We start from the raw sequence: 21200 nt of genomic DNA, 5'->3' as shown, positions 1-21200 counted from the left end.
ATCTTCTTCTTTCTTGTATTAATGCTGAAAGTTACTATAAACATTGCGATAAAATCAAACTTTATGTTCAGGTATATGACCCACACATTTTATGTTTAACGGAAACTTGTATCACTAGCGATTTTTCAGCTTCTGAGCTACAGATCCCTGAATATGTAGTGGCGCGTTGTGATTCTAGTGGTCGTCATACAGGAGGAGTTCTAATTTATACGAAAGAATACATAAAAGTCAATAATATCAAAACATTTATTATTGACAAGAGTTTGTGGGTTTTGTCTTTGGATGTTGTAATTAATGGATCATATTATGGAATAGTGGGTATTTATAGATCGCCAAGTGGTAGTATAAGTGAATTCATTGATGTACTTTTCAAGTGGATGATTTTCAAGAATTTTTAAAGATTCAAAATCTATAATTGATCTTGTCATAAGTAGTGACTATACGTTAACTGCTCATGTAGAAAAAAAATTACATAATATCTGATCACTGTATTGTCCATGTGCTCCATAATAAAGTAATTAAAAGTGAAGTCATTGAAACAAAACAAATTCGTTCTAAAATAATATATGATAATATGGTAAACATGTTGATTGAAAAAGATTGGGCATATCCTTCGGTAAACATCGATGAAGTTACTAATACTTTCACCAATAATATCGTAGATGTTTTGAATAGATTGTCACCAGTTAAAACTGTGGAAGTTAAGAACTTTGGTAATAAATGGTTTGACAACACTTGTAAATTGGCAGTTAAGAATAAAAATCTTGCTTATAAAAGATTTTTGTTTACAAACGATTGCGTAGATTGGAATAACTATAAAATTGAAAGAAATAACTGTGTTAGAATTTTAAAACAAGTTAAAATTAGATTTTATGAGTCAAATATTAATAGGAATAGGGGTAATTCTAAACAAATGTGGAAACATCTCAAATAGTTAGTAGGAACTAATAAAACTATATCACAATTTCAAAGTCTTGAACATGAAGGTGTAACATATAGTGTAAATTTGGCAAACATATTAAATCAATATTATGTTGATAGTATTAAAGATATTATGGTAAGTTTTGACCAAAATAGTGATATTAATTTAAATTTGCAGACAGTTGTTTCATCTGATGTAAATTTTGAAACTTTTGAGAGCATATCACTAAACCAACTATATGATATAATCAAATTTCAATATAAAAAAATAGTACGGATGAAGTAGGTCTTGATATTATCAAAAATCTATTTCATGTGTTAGGTTATCCTTTATTAAATTTAATTATTATGAGTTTAGAGAAGGGCCTGGTGCCCAAGCAATTTAAAATATCAACTATAGTTCCTGTTCCAAAAGTTCCTAATACTAATAAACTTGATCAATTACGTCCAATAAATATGCTCCCATTTTGTGAAAAAGTTTTAGAAATTGTGGTGTACAATCAGCTGATTAAATTTATTACTTCAAATAATATCCTGTATAATTACCAGTCTGGATTTAGAAATTCACAATCTGTCAAATAGGTACCAAAGGAGTAAATTAAATAGTGAAATGTCAAATCCACAGTTAAATGACATTGGTGTGCCGCAAGGCAGTGTACTTGGACCTCTACTTTTCATATTATACATTAATGATTTGGGAAACGTATTAAGCAAATGTAAAATTCATCTTTTTGCTGATGACACATTAATATATTTTTATGGGGAAGATTTTGTTGATGTAGTGGACACGATGAATCGTGAATTGCATTTATTAACTGAAAGATTTGTTTTTTTTTCATATTTTTAGAGGTGGGTGGGAAATCTTCTTAAGATACCGGTCTTATGCCTGGTTATGTGGGATTCCCTTGCCGCCGCTGAGATGGCTGCACAGCCCACCACGTGTGGCACGCTGAACCGCAATCCCCGCCGGGGCAAGAACCTACCCACTAAAAACCCTCCGTCCTCTCAAACAAACATACTTGTGATCTGGGAATGCAGGCCGGGATCCGCTCTGGTGAGGGCATATCTGCGACACTGCATCCGCCTCACGTCTCATTTAAATATCTACAGTGTTACATTTATATGCATACACAGCTCGACTTAAATACCACATATATACACATACATTCCCATATACACATATATATATATATATATATATATATATATATATATATATATATATATATATATATATAATTATTAATATGTAGTGACTGTTAATAATACAAAAAGAATAATTTTGGGGAATGCAGTCAATGTGTTTTGGGCTGATTAGAAGTGAAACACTTTGAACTTTTGTCGAGCTTTCGGACAATTTATTTCCTTTATCAAGACAATCTAAAAATACAAATGTTTAAATTTAGATGAAAACTAGAAAAATAAAAACTTACTGCTCGTGGTTTACAAAATAACTAACATAATTATAAAAAACATAAAAATTCTTTCTAAAAAATATAAATTGTAAACGTAAATTAATTTTGAAATATGTCAAAAAGACATTAATCAAATGTAGTTAGACTACTTTAATAACTCGATAGATTGGGAATGTTATTAATGAGGATCATGTTTTCATTTTTCAAGAAGCAACAATTTTGGAAAGAGAAGTAAATTTACGTAAAAGAGAATTTAAAGAAATGGTTTGGATAAAAAAATCAAATTGTATTAATAAGAGATCTGATATCAATAATCTAAGCATTATTTATAATAACATTTTGGCTTTGACTAACTAACTTTGACTGTAATTTTTACTAACTTTGACTTTAATTTTGAGATCTGATATTACTAATTTATGCATTTTATAAACAATTTGGTCTTATTAATTTTTAAAATTTCACTAAATAGTATCAAAAGAAAAATATTTATAACATTCTAAATCAACTTGTTTTACATTACTATCAGTTTTTTTTTTTACTAATAATTATAACTTCAAATTTACTTACATCTTTATATCATTATTTTATACACTGTTAACTAACTTCTTTCCCAATCTATCGAGTTATTAAAGTAGTCTAACTACATTTGATTAATGTCTTTTTGACATATTTCAAAATTAATTTACGTTTACAATTTATATTTTTTAGAAAGAATTTTTATGTTTTTTATAATTATGTTAGTTATTTTGTAAACCACGAGCAGTAAGTTTTTATTTTTCTAGTTTTCATCTAAATTTAAACATTTGTATTTTTAGATTGTCTTGATAAAGGAAATAAATTGTCCGAAAGCTCGACAAAAGTTCAAAGTGTTTCACTTCTAATCAGCCCAAAACACATTGACTGCATTCCCCAAAATTATTCTTTTTATATATATATATATATATATATATATATATATATATATATATATATATATATATATATATATATATAGATTATCGTTTATTATATATATATATATATATATATATATATATATATATATATATATATATATATATATATATATATATATATATTGATAAGGGGTACCTTGTCGCCTCAGAAACGGTGAATCGGTAGACGTTGTCGCCTCACTTTGGTGAGGCGACAACGTTTTGGGCTGAAAATTTCAGGACAGCTTCCCAACCACCTTATGAGTCGATGTGCAAAAAATAGTTTTGAGGTGACAACGTACCCCTTTTCACTATTTTTTGGTTCGTTAGTTCGGCAGTATATCACTGGCGCTAGTATCGGCATTGCAGCAGTGACTGGCTGTATGTTGTCGCCTCAGCATATAAATTCTACTTTTTGTTTAACAACCGGTACCTTGTTGCCTCAGATTTTGGCAACGTCGCTTTCAGTTTGCATTGGGTATTAGGTCGTGAAATATAAAAATATGCGCCGTCGGTACCGTAACAAGGCAGCTAAAAACTTTATGATATAAGTTGCAGCTTACGATTTAAAATTGTTGCCCTTATACAGGGTGTCCAGAAACTCTACCGACAAACGAGAAAAGGAGATTCCTCAGATAATTTTAAGATAATTTAACCCAATTCACTTAGTCCTAAAATGCTTCCTAAGGGAGCTAGAGCTCTTTGAAGATGGCGTCTTGTAATTAGTTTTTCTTAAATAGCGCCAGAACGCTTCTATTTAGAAAAACGAAAATTATTACGCATATTTATCATCCAGATATAAATCCATTCCATTCATTGTGGATTTCCAGTACCGGTCATAGGCGCCCGTTTTGGGTACGGCAACGGTTACTTTATCCCATACCTTTTTTATTTAATTTTTAAGCATTTTTGACTATGGATTATTAAATTGTGAATTATTCTAGTAATAATAGGTACTCTTGCTTTAAGTCCATAGAATATAAAATTTTCTAAAAACATTGATTTGAAAATTTTTCGTTTCTTGAATTAAAAAAAAACTATTTAGAAAACGAAAACTGGTACGTTTGTTTATATCCTAGAGATGAATCGGTTTCATTAATTGCAAATTTTTAGTACCGGTCATATGCGTCCGTTTTGGGTAGGTCAACGGTTATTTTATCGCATAACTTTTTGTCTTTCATTTTTAAGCATTTTTGACACTAGATTATTAAATTATGAGATATTCTGGTACTAAAAGTTATTCTTGCTTCAAGTTGGTAAAATACACCGTTATATTAAATTATTTTCAAATTCAAAAAACGAAAAATTTTCAAATAAATTTTTCTAGGATTCGATGTGTCCTACCGAATTAAAGCAAGAGTATCTTTTAATTCTAGAATACCTCACAATTTAAAAATCCAGAGTCAAAAATACTTAAACGCTAAAGACAAAAAAGTTATGCTGTAAAATAACCGTCGCCCTACCCAAAATGGACGCTTATAACCGGTACTAAAAATTCACAATGGATGGAATCGATTTATCCCTGGAAGATGAATAGGCTTACCAAATGTCTTTTTCTAAATAGAAGCGTTTTGGAGGTATTTAAGAAAAACTAATTACTAGATGCCATCTTCCAAGAGCTCTAGCTTCCTTAGGAAGCATTTTCGGACTAGGTGAATTGGGTTAAATTGTCTTAGGAAAATACCTGAGGAATCACCTGTCTTCGTTTGTAGGTAGAGTTTCGGGACACTCTGTATAAACAAGTTCTATAAGAGAGAGAGAGAGAGAGTATGCCGGAATAAAAATATGTTAGCTGGTCGCATAAGAATTAATAAAAATTACAAACAGAATATTAGTAATCATGGAGCGTATGTAATACTTAAGTAGTTATTATAATATGGAACTGAACAAGTCTATGCCCCAAAGGATCATGAAGACGAAAGGATAGGAAAATTCTAACCAGTCATTACTTTAATCCTAAAAAATAAAAAATTCATTATTATGTGACTATTACAAAAGTAAGAACATAACTGATTTTTTCTGTAACAGCAGTAGGAAAAAAAATAACAGTTATGACAAAGGATAAACACTGATATACCTACTATCGAAATTACAGAAAGTTGAAAAACACTAAAATGAACCTAAATGGCTTAACACAAATAAAAAAAAACTATGTAAAACCAAAATAAATATCTTTATGTGGGTGACATGCAAACGGGAGTCAATCTAAGTAAATTTCGTATAGGAATTTATCATTGAGCAGTAATACCAACAGTTTCAAAAATATCAAAAATGAAACAACAAAACACTATCCAACATCAGAATTTTACTACTTGTGCTCTGAAAGAAAAACCCGTATTCTGACATTAAAATGTTTGAATAGAAATGACAACAATAATATTTCAAGCAAAAAAATATAGGACGATAAAATGAGAAACTAACAAAAATAAATTGACAAGACATGAAACGAACAAAATAACTGAAAATAAGATCTTGATAGATGGCGATGCAAAGAAAACACGGGAAATACATATCATCGAAGTACCCTTATTTTATTATTTCGACCGTTAAGTACCAATACCTTCTATCTAACGACAAGTAAATTTTACAGGAGAAGCAAAAAACTTATTTAATTTTGCTCTGCCAATCAGAATAATTTAATATATGGACTTTCTACTTTTTTATGTATAAGATTATCGTACCTCACATATTTGATTTTGAAAGAGCTTTTGAAAAAGACAGTTTGTCAGTTAGGAGGTATTGTTTTTCTCTGTTACTTGAAATATATGTGTTTAATGGAAGATAGGAGGTCTTAAATGTAATTAAAAAATGAATTAAACTCAAAAAACTTTATTATTATTATTAATGATATCAACACATTAAGACTTCTGAGATAGTGAGTCATAGAATGTATGACAGTCTTGCGGTAACACAGTTTTCAATTGTTGTAAATGAGAGTACTTCGTAGAACTAATAGGTAGCACTTTGTCATGCAAGGGAGTATAAATCGGTTCAGGAATAATTTTAGGTCTTATGGGCAACTCACTCCACTCATCATCAAAGTTTAGTTTATATTGTATTTTTCCATCTATGGTATACAGTAAAGCCCTCAGATCTGTTACAACAGGATCTCCTACTTTACGACCTGGCCTAATGGAAGTGTATCGCCATGTGTCCTCATTTGCGTAATTTTTAAAAAATTGATAGTCAACCAATTTCACTTCATACGGAAATGGCTTACTTCTTGCTTCCTTAGTAGCAGAAGCATAATCGCTCGGAAGATGAATCTCACGATGCTTCAATTTAGTCTCGATAGCGCTGTGGACCGAGTCACACTCCATTTGAGTGTGACCCGGTTCTAAAAACTTTTGGGTTATAACTATCTGATATTTTACAGAAAAGGCAGATAATGCGTTAGACAAAATGTTATTCCGATTTTGGTATGTGCAGCCATCTGAAAATATTACTATAGGTAACCTGTTGGCGAGACAGTGTTGTGACAAGTAATCTAAAAGGAAGTTAACAAATGTGCTTGCTGTCAAGTCACTGGCAGTTTCGTCAAACCAATAGCATGTTGCATGATGAGTGACCAAATTGTAGACCGTATAGTTGTGACAACTTAACTTCGTTTTGAAGTAGAGGGCACTTGCAGTCAGATAAGGACACACTTTGACAGCTTCAAGATCCATTGTAAGAAGATTAAATTCACCAGCTTGTGCTTTTTCCTTGTCATGTTCTTTCTCGGCTCTTGCTCTTGATTTACGTTGAATATGATCTTTATATTTTTCGTCTGAAATATTTCCTTCTTTATAACTGACACAGATGTCACACATATCCTTTTTTAAGGTATAAATAGAAAGATTTGAATCTTTCAATATCTTGTCAAAAGTATGTCTGCTTGCACTCTCTTCGTTATTATTTGAGCACCATATTTTATAGGAATTATAGAGTTCTGTTTTATTTCGGTAATATGGCTCGATGAATAATTTTCTCGAATTTTTTCTATTATAATGAGAGGGAAGTGTTGGGATATTTTTAAAAAATTCACGTAGCATCTGGATTCTTGTCGCCGTTCCTCTTGGCACAACTCGTTTTCGATTGCTATTGGTGACTTCATTACATGGAAGTGTTTTATGAACTGACTTCTTGACCCAAGATTGTACAGTAAAAGAACCTAGGGAAAATGTATTTAAAAAGGATGTCTTGCAAACTCGCAAATTACCCTCAGCTGTAGGCAAAAAATACTGGAAAGTACCTTCCCGTCTTGTCTCACACCCTACAGTTTTTCTAGCAGTAGTTTGTCGGGAGACTAATCCATTTATATAAATCTTCCTTTGTTCCCAATTTAAGTTTGTCCAAAAATTATTAAATATATCTTGTCGCATCTCCACGGTCAGTTTTTCACAATTCCTGACTTTACTTGTTGTACATTTTTTAGACTTGCATGCTTCACCCAGTTTGCGAGCGCTTCGGGGAGTATTGTGTAACATTTTTCCCTCTTTCGGATTTGTATAACCTAAGTAATCTTTGCCAAGCATTCTTAACTCTTTGTTACGATTTTTTTTCCAAGTCTTACTATCTGGTTTAATTTTTCTTTTTCGTTCTTCATTGATTTCTCCGAAATAAACCTGTCTTGGCACCAGCTCAGAATCCGGCACACTATTTTCTTCAGACACCCTATCTTCGCTCTCAGTCTCCGATGAATCAGACTCTGGGTTATAGGAACTTTCACTGGGTGAAAAATCGTGAGCTGAAGATGTACTTGGAGTCGATGCTCTCTCTGTAATTACATTTTCAGTATGAAGTTCCTCGTTTAACTGTTGGAAGTGGGAGTCTTCTAAATTGTTGGAGGAAAACACATTTTGATAGGAACGATTACTTTCTTGATTGTCAGACAAGGCAAGACTACCAACTTGTTGGCTTGTACTAATAGGAGGAGTAATATTTTCATTTGTCTCCGGAATGTAGGAACTTCCATCTGGTAACAGTACACTGTGGATCAATGTCGTAGTTTCATGAATTAAGTTTACACAGTGTTCGTCTTGGCTCAGATTTTTAGATTGTGATCTTGTGGGCTCTAAACCTTCAGAAATAATAACGCTAGTAGTAGACTCACTTGTGCAGCCATAAGGAATGTTTTCATCAAGTTTCAAAGCCAATCCTAATATTTCAGCTGCCCGTGTTTTCCTACGTCGATCTTGATTGATATTCATCTGTAAAAAAATTTGCATTTAGGTACTACTTTGAGATTTTACTTGAAAATTCAATGCTTTAAACATTGCTTGTTACGTAAATATAACTATTAGGGGATCGAAAATAATCTTTATTATAATTTATCATATAAAAGCAAAATGTTTTGTTTCCAATGTTAGTTAAAACGTACTTTAATATTAATAGCTGCATTTTTCTGTTCTTAAACAGCTTTTCATTATGACAAAATATCCGATATGCCCGTTTTTTGCGCCGCCTATGTACTACGAACACCTTAAGTAATTTTAATTATTTTTGTGGAAAGATCTGCTATCTACATTTCAATTTACTAAAACTCCCTTTGGTGGTTGTGTGTACATTTTTAACTATAACTGTATTATAAGCCTTGAATATGTAACTATCATCTTAACTTAAAATTAATTTATAAGAACTTTAACACACAAAAACATGAGTTAAATTGAGGTTAGGTATTTATTTTTTGTACAAAGTCTTACTTAGGCTGTTAATTTTAGTTGTAAAACACTCCTTACATTTTGATAACACCAGACACACACGTAAATACAATATTGTACGGCAGAAGAACTAAATAAGATACAAAAAACGAATAATACCGGGAAACTGTTGATAGGCGGTACAACTAACAAACAACAACCACAAATGAGTAGATAGAAGGTATTTCTGCTATTCAGTTAGAAGGTATTTCCGGCATAAAAAACGCTGATTAAGGTAGGATATATTTCCATGATGTTATTTTAAATACTTTGAGAATAGATACAGTTAGGATATTTTGTTAGAAGATGCGTAACAAGCTTTGCAGTTAGATGGCGCGATAAACTTATTTTTGAAAAAAATGTAGATAGGAGGTATTGGTACTTAACGGTCGATTTATTTTATTTACCATTGATGTTGCTCACCAGATTAATATCCTTACAGGTAATTTGCATGTTTGTGCTTATTTGTTTACGATTTTTTCTAGCCCTTCAACTGATGCGTTATCTTTCCTGATCCTCATATATTTAGGTTCCTTAATATTAGGATTCAGTCCATAACGCTGACTCACTTCTGTAACTTTATTGATTATGTCTTGTAAGCCTTCTAGCTAGACTATTAGCAAATGACGGTATTATTATAAACGACATAACAGAATTTGCAAGCAAAAAACCGTGGTGGTTCCAGTAATAATTACGTTTCTGAATCGCAAACCCTTACAGCATGTGTAATGGATCCAAAAAACGTTGTCCCCAAATTAAATGTTATGGAACAAGAGTCTTCTACAAAACGAAAAATGTATAGCATTTACATTTACGTTAATTTTGATAATTCTTACTTAAAAAAACCATAAGAGAGAGGGTATAAACTATGCATGTAGTGGAAGAATGCGAACCCTCTCTATATTTATTATTAATTATAGAACGATGGTAAATAATAATACGATTGCTTTAAAGCATATTTTAAGACCCAAAAATTTTGACGATCTCAAGTGCTCCAAGAGTTTTATATATCAACAATGAATGACCATTTTCAATTTCGTTGCAACGCGAAACTACAGGCGCATCATATTCTAGTCCAATCTAGTCAATCATGTTTCGAAACTTATTAGTCTCTCATCAGGAGGCACATATGCTGCTCTCTCTGACCCAACTAGGACAAACCCCGGCGTGCAGTCACGAACTGCAACGAACGAAATGGCTGGGATGCCCTAGCGGCAACTGCTAGCAAAATACTAAGTTTTCAAACTAATAGCACATAAAACAACACCAAAAATGTTGCTCCACATCCTACCAGATTGAAAACAATGGAAACCTTCTCTGGTTATACCTTTGAGGCTTCTAAAATTTGCAAGCCATAACGGATGCTGAGACTAAGGAAGATGAGGGAATTTTACAATTTATAATTCACGTCTCATCTGCTCAGCGAGGTAAAGTTCCAACGAGAATGGTTCCCTTCGTACTCCAATCAGAGTAAACATGTAAATCAAAAATTAATAAGCATTTTCAATTTCGTTGCAACACGAAACTACTTAGTCTTTAGTTTTATATGTATACAATAGTTTTAAAAAACCTTCAGTTCTTCTACTCGTATTATCGCGTTGCACTTGGGTACGTACCTAAAACTATGTTGCTATGAACACCTCCATTTAATACTAAACGAATCAGCTGATTTTACGTGTACAACAGAAAGACAAATACAGGAATTGGCCAAGGGCTATAAATACATAATTTGAAAACGTTGCTGACAAAATCGAGTTTGGAAATTGCTTCTCTCGCTAACAAAGATATTCAAGAACAAAAATTGCCAAAGCTAGTACCACTAAGTGATAATAAAATATTTTGAGAAGAAAGTATTAAAATTGGTGTGAAGTGTCAGAGGACGTTTGAGAGCAATATTGATAATGTTGAAACATAAAAATTTAGTTAATTATGCTCTAGCATTAGCCATTATTTTTAACAGAAGACGAATAGGTGATGTTCAGTATTTAAAAATTCAGCAATCTAGTAACGAAAGATAAACGGATTTCAGTGATTTTGAAAATGTTTTAACTGAAGGAGAAAAGGCACTTACGAGAGGACACAAAATTCCAGTGTGTTCTGGTAAAGGTTCTTGAGCTGTTGTTATTTTACTTCCAAAAATGTTGCAAGGTTCATAGAAACTTTAATAAAACATAGACATAAATACATGTCTGACGTCGTCCGACGTTAATAACTATATGTTTGCAGTTCCAGGCAGTAAGCTAAAATGGGACAAAGGGGATGTTTCGATCCGTAAATTGACAAGCAAAATGATTCTAACAAACTCTGAAGCTATATCAAGCAACAAATTACGCAAAAATATTGCAACAGTAGCACAAATTTTAAGTATGTCCAAAAATTAAACCTAAAGAATTTGTCAAGTTTATGGGGCATGACGAAAAAATGCATGATGAATGTTATGAATTACCTGCTGACATTTATCAAACCGTAAAATTGTCAAAATTTTTAATAGTAATGGAAAGGGATTCTCTTCCTTTAGAATATAAAAGAAAATCGCTTGAAGAACTAGATTTTCACCACGATTGAGAAAAATGCGGAAGAAAATAAAAAAAGCAATCTTCAACATACGAATATTAATTTTCCAAGTATTGCAGGTATGCAAAAAGTTAAAAAAAGTAAAGCGTTGGTTGCAAAAGATAACGTTCTGGCTCAAACAAGTAAAGAATTTAAAACGGACAGTGACGATAAGTACTGTCCAAATAAAAAACTACTCAAAGCATCAAAAAACCAAGCAAGGGAAGATTCCGAATGCGATTCAAATGTGCCTCCACAAAGAAGAAATATTAAAAAACAAACCTTTTAAGAGAACACTTTTCAAATTATATTCAAGATGGCGTATATCCATCTAGATGAAAAGATGAATTCCAATATTATAAAATCAAAAATTCAACATCTTATAAAAATAAAATATGTATGGCATATGTAAGTTTTTTATATGATGCTTAAGTGAAAATACGAAAATATTTTTTTTTACTTTTTGTTGCTATTTTTATAATTTTTTTTATTCTTAGATATAATAAACATCTAACCAACGCCTCAATTAAAGGGTTTGACATTTAAACAAAACATAATGAAATCATTTTTGTAGAAGAAAAAACTTAAATAGGTACATTTTTTGAGATTAGGATAAAAAGACCACTACACAAATTGTAGATTTTTTTATCGCCCACAGCTTTTGCGTTGAATTTTTTTAAACGATGCAATGTTTAGCCAGAAATTTCAGAAAACCATTTTCGCCTTAAAACCACCCCACCTTCACCAACTTATGGATTATTTTCGTACACTTTGCTGTAAGAATACGTTTTGTTGGAACATTTTTACAGATATGTATACTAGTTCACTGATTTTTAATTAAAATTTTTAAATAAACCGTTGACACTTTTTTTTGTGAGATAGGTAATATGTTTACTGCAAATAATAAATTATATCGTTAAGAGCCTTTATAATTTTACTGTATAAGAGCAATAATTCACACAAAATAACTTGGCTTAGCTTAATTTATTGCAAAATACTAGCTTTGGAATATCTACTAATAAAAAATTTATAAACATATAATCCAAACAAACCATGTTCATATCTTAAGCTTATTTAAAATATCAAAAATAACCATCCTTTATTTTTAATGTAAACAACAATAGAACATGTGAACAAATTCCCACTATTTCTTTACCTATATCCGTAATAAATACCTATACTACCTCTCGCTGTGCACCAAAGTTCGACCCACTCAATCCTTTATTCATTTTCGAATATTTGGCAACGCCGTCTGAGGCAACAACGTACCGGCTTTCATTCTTAGTCATATATAGTTGTGAGGCGACAGCGCATTGGATTTAATCGTAAATTTATATATAAAAAAAAACATTTAAAATCGTTTCCCCTCTTTAGAGATTCTTAATTAGAAAGTTCCCCTCATTGTATATATGCATATATTTTTTGAAAAAAAGAACTACAAAAGGGTGAGGCGAGGTCGTCATAGTTTTCACCGCGAGGCGACAACGTCCCTTTTATCGATATATATATATATATATATATATATATATATATATATATATATATATATATATATATATATATATATATATAACAGGTATATAATCTTTGCTGAACAGTTAGGAAACAAGGTTGAAATATTGGGGTAGCAGCAATTGAGAGAAAACTATGGTGTTTTGGATTTTTGATGGCACAAAGATAACAATTTTTATTGATTTTAGTTAGACTAATTGTTAAATACTGTATATTTATATTTGTAGTTTCCTGAAGATGATAATAAACATTATCGAAAGCTTGGAATTATTATAAAGAGTTTTCTTTGAGATTGCTGCTACCCCAATATTTCAACCTTGTTTTATATATATATATATATATATATATATATATATATATATATATATATATATATATATATATATATATATATATACATCCCGCTATCATTATGTCATCTTTTCATGTTGCAGTCATTTGGCATCACCAAGAAATACTATCATTTTCGAATTTTAATTCGTGTATGTTTGTTGAGCGCATTTTTTAACGCCCTGTATCGTTCTCAGTTTTCTAAAATTTTAATTTTAAAAATTTAAATTATATACAAAAATTTTTACACTTCATAACCATTTTGACTTCCACCACATAAAAATGTGTATTTCCCATCATTTTGCCGCTTTTCGACGTTGCCACGAGTTAAAAATACCGATCTTTTGAGGACAGGTAGAAAAGGTCTATTGTAAACTTAGAGGATGGAATATTTTGGTAAAATATTCCATCCTCTCAGATTATAAACTACATAAAAGGTAGGTTCTTTACCTGTTCAGCTGGATTACCAAGCAAGGGTCTAAATATTTTACGAGTTGAATTGTGTTTATTTGATTTCATCTGTTAAATTAAAATTTCTCATACCGACTTAAAATATTTGTTTGAAAAATTCATTTTATATTTTCGTTTAATTTACTTAGGGTTTTTGGTCAGAATTTTGAAGAAACGCTTGGTTTGACATAAAATTTGGGACACGTACCTATAGCTAATATGTTAAAGAAAAAAAGTGATATTGTGCCGATATGTGCTTTTGATCTGGAGGTGAGTTTCGTCGGTTATAGGGTATGAAAACAAATACGTTCAAATAAGTCCGGAATTGGATAAACTGACTAATTCTAAGTCACTTCTATTTTATAGCGTTTTTCACTAAGTCAATACTTTTAGAGATATTTGCGAGTGAATATGTTCATTTTTCAACAAAAAAAAAAACGTTTTTATACGGTTTTTCGCAAATAACTCAAAAAGTAGGTACTTTATTGAAAAAAAATTAGCAAATAGTAAATATAGCTTATAAAAAAGTGAAAAAATGGTATATGTGTCAGGTCTGTAGACCCAGTAGAAGCAGAGTTATTGCTAAGCTTTGTTTTAAAACCAAGAGGAGTAGGTAAACTAAATGGCAGATTCACACCCAAGAAAGTCACTAGAAATATCATCAGATAAATCTTCTTTTTTGGTTGATCATATCGGCCTTTGACGGTAATCTTGACTAAAAATCTAAAAATAAAAGGAAGAACGCAGAAAATACAAAAATTGCTGATAAAATAAATAAACTAACCTATGAAATGCCAATAGTGTCAAAATTTGATATGAGTAAAATTGCCTGAGGTTGTACCAATTACAAACAAGGTGTACGGCGCGGGAAATTTGAATGACTCCTCTTGTTTAAAAACAGACTATAGTGAAAAATAAGCTCTTATATCTCAAATTCCAAATCGAATATTTTAACGTGAAATAAAAAAAATGAAACACTTTTCTGGGAAAACTTATTACAACTTTCTTAAAGTGTTTAAGAAAACGTTTATTTTTATTTTTTTTTAAGTTTCCAGCAGCAAGAGTAAGCAGGTTACGCTCAAAATACAGTTGTTCCTTTTTTTTTGGTTAAAAATATTCTAAAAACTCCCTCTAATTAACAGCCCAAATGGAATTAATCGTTACTACTTCACAAGTAACTTTATGTATTGTTTGTGTTTGTAAGTTTCATCAGTTCAAAGTGCTTATTTGTGGAAAAATTTGGTTTTAAAGTAAATTTTTTTAAATCTTTAATTTTGAAAAAAAGACTTTTGTCAAAATAACTTAAAAATTATTAGTGATACCAAATATCTTAAAGAGTAAAAAATGTAGGTGTTGCTTTTTTAAATATTTGGAATTTTTTGATTTTCTGGAAGACAAAAATTGGTTAAGATATGGCTGTTCAAAATTTGCATATACATACTCGTGACTAGTGATTCGTTCGAGGCCTTTCAACAAAACCCCTTTCAAAAATAAGCATTTTGAACCAATGCAACTTACAGATCATATACAGGGTTTCCCCGAAAATAGTGCGTTCCTTAAAGGTATAGATAGAAAGCACAATGTAGAGCAAAAAAGTCTTATAACATTTTATTCTAAATTCAGCCGTTTGACCAAAAAACGAAAATACATTTTGATATGCAAATTGATACTCAATTAGTAAATAAACAAGGGGTCCCATTAGATTAAATTTCACAGTCACAGGTTCTTCTACGCCATGTTGCCAGGTCATATAAATTTATGAAAATAAAAATTTACTCTTATGGAGAACAACGTAATTTTTGTTGAAACGGTTAACTTTAGGAAAAAATGTTACAACACCTTTTTGTTCTAAATTGTGTATTATATCCACACCTTAAAGGAACGCACTATTTTCGGAGACACCCTGTATAAACAATACATTTATCTAAAGTAACGTGTGAAGCGGTAACCATTAATTTTCATGACTTTCTTTTGCCAAAAAAAAGGGAACGATTTTATTTTCAGCGTAACTTGCTTACTTTTCACGCTAGAAACTGTTTTAAAAACACCAAAAAAAAATTTTTTTAAACACTTTAAAAGAGTTATGATGAGTGTTTCCCGAAAAGTGCTTTATTTTTTTGGTTATTTTACGTTGAAATATTCGATTTGGTATTTGACGAATAAGAACCTATTTTTCATTAGCTGCAACCCTGCTTCTACTGGGTCTACAGACCTTATACTGACACGTCTTTTTCATAAGCTATATTATTGCTAGGAATATTTTCTTCGATAAAATATGTACATACTTACTTTTTGAGTTATTTGCGAAAATCCGTCCAAAACGTGTTTTTCTATGAAAAATAAACATATTCACTCGCACATACCTCGAAAAGTATTGACCTAAAACTTTTATAGAACAAAATTTGCTTAGAATTAGAATTAGTCAGTTTATCCACTTCCGGACTTATTTTGCACGTATGTTTTTTCACCTCCAAGAAGGGGTGAAAGTCACATCCAGGACAAGAGAACATATCGGCATAATCTCACTTTTTTCTTTGGCATTTTAGCTACGTGTGTGCCAAATTTTATGTCAATCCAAGCGGTCCTTTAAAATCTGGAGGTTTTGCGATATTTTATCGTGAGTGAATGGAATAATAATTATTACAACGGCAATTATTGCCGTTGTCACTTTTAGATAAGAAGTCATTATCACAATGATATAGTCAGGTTAACTGAATTGTATAATTATTGTTTTTTATCATTAAATGTGAAAACCTAGAATTATCCATGTCTGTCCGTCAATAAACACAACTCGTCTATTAGTAGGACAGAAAGAATGACAAATAAGGTGTCAAATGAAAGCCTATAACCAAAATATGATATTACATGTGAGAAGTTTGACCTCGGACTGCCTGTTCCAGAGTTGCAACCGAAAGTACTGTTTTAAATTCGTCGAAATAGTACAAACTATTGGTCAACACGACTAAGAAAGACCAGAACAAATACATACTTCCGGTTTCATGCCTGTCTGTTCGTCCATATCTGTAGGTGAACAAAATTCATCCGTCATATCAGCTGACAAAAAGTTACACGAAGGGTTCAAATATCGACTGCCGGTTCAACTTCCGGTCACTTTTTGTGAAAAATTAGAACTTACGATGTCCAATTGCTTGTTACAATTTTTTTTATAAGTGTTCTACTCTATCTATTCTGACTTTTCATTAACTTACTTAGATCACATATAATTTAATACAGTTTTGATGTCAGGGTCTTCAAAATTTATGTGGTGAGTTCCGGTATGTGATGAATGAAAAACGACTCCATAAGCAGAAGAAAAAAGTGTTCTCAAGACCTAAGACAATACATCGACTCACAAGAGCGTTGTGACAGTAGCAAAAATTCGAGTTGGGGTTCTAATTACTTTCTCATGCGGCTTACTCTCCTGACTTGGCCCCCTCCGATTATTAAGTGTTCCCAAATCTGAAGAAATGATGGGCGAGTCACAAAGTTTCACAAAAAAGCGAATATTTCGCGAAATGAACGTCAGATCGAAAAACTAAAAAATGCGTGTTCAATATTTTTCAAAAGTCTATCGAATGATACCAAAAACGAACCCCCACGGAAAGGGGTGAGGAGTAAATTAAAAATTTTAAATACGAACCCTGCGATATTTCGCGAAATGAACATCAGAGTGCCAGTGTGTGCTTTTTTTCTGGGGATGAGTACCACCCCCTTCTCGAGTGTGAAAAAATATAGGTCCAAGTAAGTCCGTAAGTGGATAAACTAATTAAATTCCTTGTAACTTTTGTTTTTAGATGGTTTTTCGCAAATAAATCAAAAAGTAAGTATTTGATCGAAAAACTATTCCTAGCAAATATAAAGCTTATAAAACAGTAAAAAAAATGATGTATGTATGAAGTCTGGACACACAATAAAAACAGAGTTGGAGCTAATCAAAAGTTGGTTCTTATTCGTCAAATTCCAAATCGACTAGTTCAACGTAAAATGTCCAAAAAATAACGCACTTTTCGGGGAAAACCCGCCACAAATTTTTTAAAGAGTTTAAAAAAAGTTTTATTTTTGTTATATAAAAAGTATCTATTCTATCACCATCAGCATCAAAAGTAGACCGGGCAGTATCGTCGCCCCCGCTAGCGAAATTATTCCGATTCGATTTTTTTGCACAAACTTACTCAAAAAGAGGTCCTTATAACATATCCAAAGGGTGCCGGGCGGTGCATTGGTCGAAAAATTGTTTAAAAAATTTTTTTGAAACAAATTCACAAAAACAATTTTTTCATTTCGAACAATTTTTTTTAGATAACTTGTGTCATTCTGGGCAAAAAAGGTGTCTTGCCATTTTTGTTTAAAATTGATTGTTGTCGAGTTATATGCGATTAAAAATTTGAAAAATGCGAAAATGGCCATTTTTAAGTCTTAATAACTCGATTAAAAGTTATTATTATGAAATTAAAAAGTGAGCAGATCAAGTTTCAAACCCTTGCTTCAAGGTCCTTAAGAGATTTTTGTCATTATTTTATTACAAAGCTGTTATTTTTAATTATTAATAATTAGCGCTATAGTCCCGGATTTATCGTCGCCCCTGTTAGTGAAATTATTCCGATTCGATTTTTTTGCACAAACTTACTCAAAAAGAGGTCCTTATAACATATTCACAAGGTGCCGTGGTCGAAAAATTGTTTAAACAATTTTTTAAACAAATCCACAAAAATAATTTTTTCACTTTGAACAATTTTTTTTTAGATAATTTTGGACATTCTGAACAAAAAAGGTCTCTTGTCAATTTTCTCTAAAATTGATTGTTGTCGAGTTATACGCGATTTAAAACCTGAAAAATGCGAAAATGGCCATATAACTCGACAAAAATCAATTTTAGAGAAAAATCTCAAGATACCTTTTTTGCTCAGAATAACCCAACTTATCTAAAAAATCGTTCGTAATGAAAACATTATTTTTGTGAATTTGTTTAAAAAATTGTTTAAGGTGATACAGTAGCGATCAACAGGTAGCCAAAACGCGTTCCAAGATTGCGGCTGTAATTTTGAATATTTTTTCAAGATATTTGGCACACGTATCCGTAATATAATAAAGAATGGCGGTACAGAGCCCAATTTGAAAAATATATTAGGTAATATTTGAAAATTATTCTGTAATTAAATACAATATTAAAAAAACGAGCCTGTACCGCCATTAAGAAAAACAAAAAAATACAATTTCTTCAAATAAAATTTTTTATCCGATGCCTAGATTTTGTGTCATTTTGGAACTACTAAAATGTTTTATTTCATTAGTCCAAAACAAAATTTAAATTTTTTAATTCGACAAAATATTTCCACGCACAGGCTGTGGTCTGTATTAATTCGAGAACCAAGAGAGACAGCTCATTAACCGCCTTTCATTTTTTCTTAGAAAATAAACGATCTCTACACAAAGTACTTATAGGATAATACGCCGCCGTTATGAAATGATTGTAGGATGTTAAAATGACGAAGGATGTTTTACCCGGAAATCCGAATTTTATATACTTTTCTTATATTTAATACCCTAATAGCACACGACGTCCTTTGGACGTCCAAAATAGGTCAATTTTTGGTCCTAACGTCCATGGACCATAAACGGACGTCCTTTGGACGTCCGACGCTGGACGTACTTCGGGTGTACTAAATATGTACGTCCTTTGGACGTCCGGCGTTGGACGTCCTTCAGGTGGACTAAATATGTACGTCCTTTGGACGTCCGGCGTTGGACGTCCTTCGGGTGGACTAAATATGTACGTCCTTCGGACGTCCGGTGTTGGACGTCCTTCGGGTGGAATAAATATGAACGTCCTTTGGACGTCCGTACTCGGACGAAATACGGACCTTTTCCAATCGTCCATATTGGACATATTCTACCAATAAGGGGATTAAACAGCAAAATTATTTAATAAAATATTAACTTAATTATGTTAATAAAATAGTTTAAATGGAAAAGATTATAAATCATATTTAATTCAAAACTGTATATGTAGTTTAATATCTAATACATGTTTTTGTTTTTATGTAAAGTGTGAAAATCTGATCGGTAAATTATTCGTTATGTCCACTCTACATCAACAATAAATTGAACAAGAAATTGACTAAGTTATTCAAGGCCAAATTTGACGAGTACAAAATGTATGATTTGTAAAAGAAAATGAAGGAATTTGATGAAATAGAACAATTGGATATGTTTTATTTTGTCAAATTTCTTTATTTTCTGTTTATTCACGGCAAAATTGGAAGTAGAATTGTGTTTTGTATAAGCCAAATTTGACCTTGAATAACTTGTCGTCAATTTCTTGTTCAATTATTGTTGATGTAAAGTGGACTTTATAATGTTTTATTATTCCCGTTACCAAGATGATAGAAGTTTGGTGGTTAATTCTAATAAGCAAAAATATAATTTTTATCAATGTATCCTTACTACAGATGAATATTGAGAGCATCTTTTTGAAGTTGAGCGTACGTGTGCCCAAAATAGGTCCAGTTTTAGTCCTAATGCGGATGGACTATAAATGAACGTCCTTCGGACGTCCGACGTTGGACGTACTTACGTGTTGAATAAATATGAACGTCCTTTGGACGTCCATTGGACGTCCGTGCTCGGACGTCCGTTGGACATTGACATCGATCCGTGAGCGTCATCTGCAAAGAAGAAAATCACAAGCCAGGACAACCAATCCAAATAGTGAGTGTTTCAAACTTTTGTGTTGTGTTGTCAAAAGTTTATTTAATTATTTATGTTTTTCCTTACATACTTACATATTTTTTCAAGCTTTTTGGTATATTTTTCATATTTTTTACTATATTTCGATAAAAAAATTCTTCGCAGTTTTATCCTAATCAACATCATCATCATTCTATCCAAAAAGGCAAATCGCCAAAATCGCAATTTTATCATAATATGATATGTACATTTGCATTTTACCACATTTTTTCGATGTTTTGAAACATTTTTGTATATCTTTTGTGTATCTATCTATATTTTGTATATCACCCCTCCTCGGGGTGAAACTCACCCCCCAAATTCACATACTAATTTGTAAGTACACATACTTTGTAAGTATGGAATAAAGGTTGCTTAATATTAATCAGTTTATCGAAGTCCGGACTTATTTTGAACGTTTTTCACCCCAGAGAAAGAGTGAAACTCACCCCAGGGCAATAGCACACATTGGCACAATATCACTTTTTTTCTTTGGCATGTTAGCTATGCGTATGCCAAATTTCATGTCAATCCTTTAAAATTTACAGCAAAAACCATCAAAGAATGTAGTAATACTTGTTTTCATGAAGTCGGTGATAGAGTTTGACAAATCTTTATGGTTGTTAAATATCTTTTAATTTGTGTATTCGATTTTTAAAGGTAGGTACTATATACGT

Source organism: Diabrotica virgifera, chromosome 1 (assembly GCF_917563875.1).
Source record: "Diabrotica virgifera virgifera chromosome 1, PGI_DIABVI_V3a".
NCBI lineage: Eukaryota > Metazoa > Arthropoda > Insecta > Coleoptera > Chrysomelidae > Diabrotica > Diabrotica virgifera.
This window is presented reverse-complemented; position numbering follows the sequence as displayed.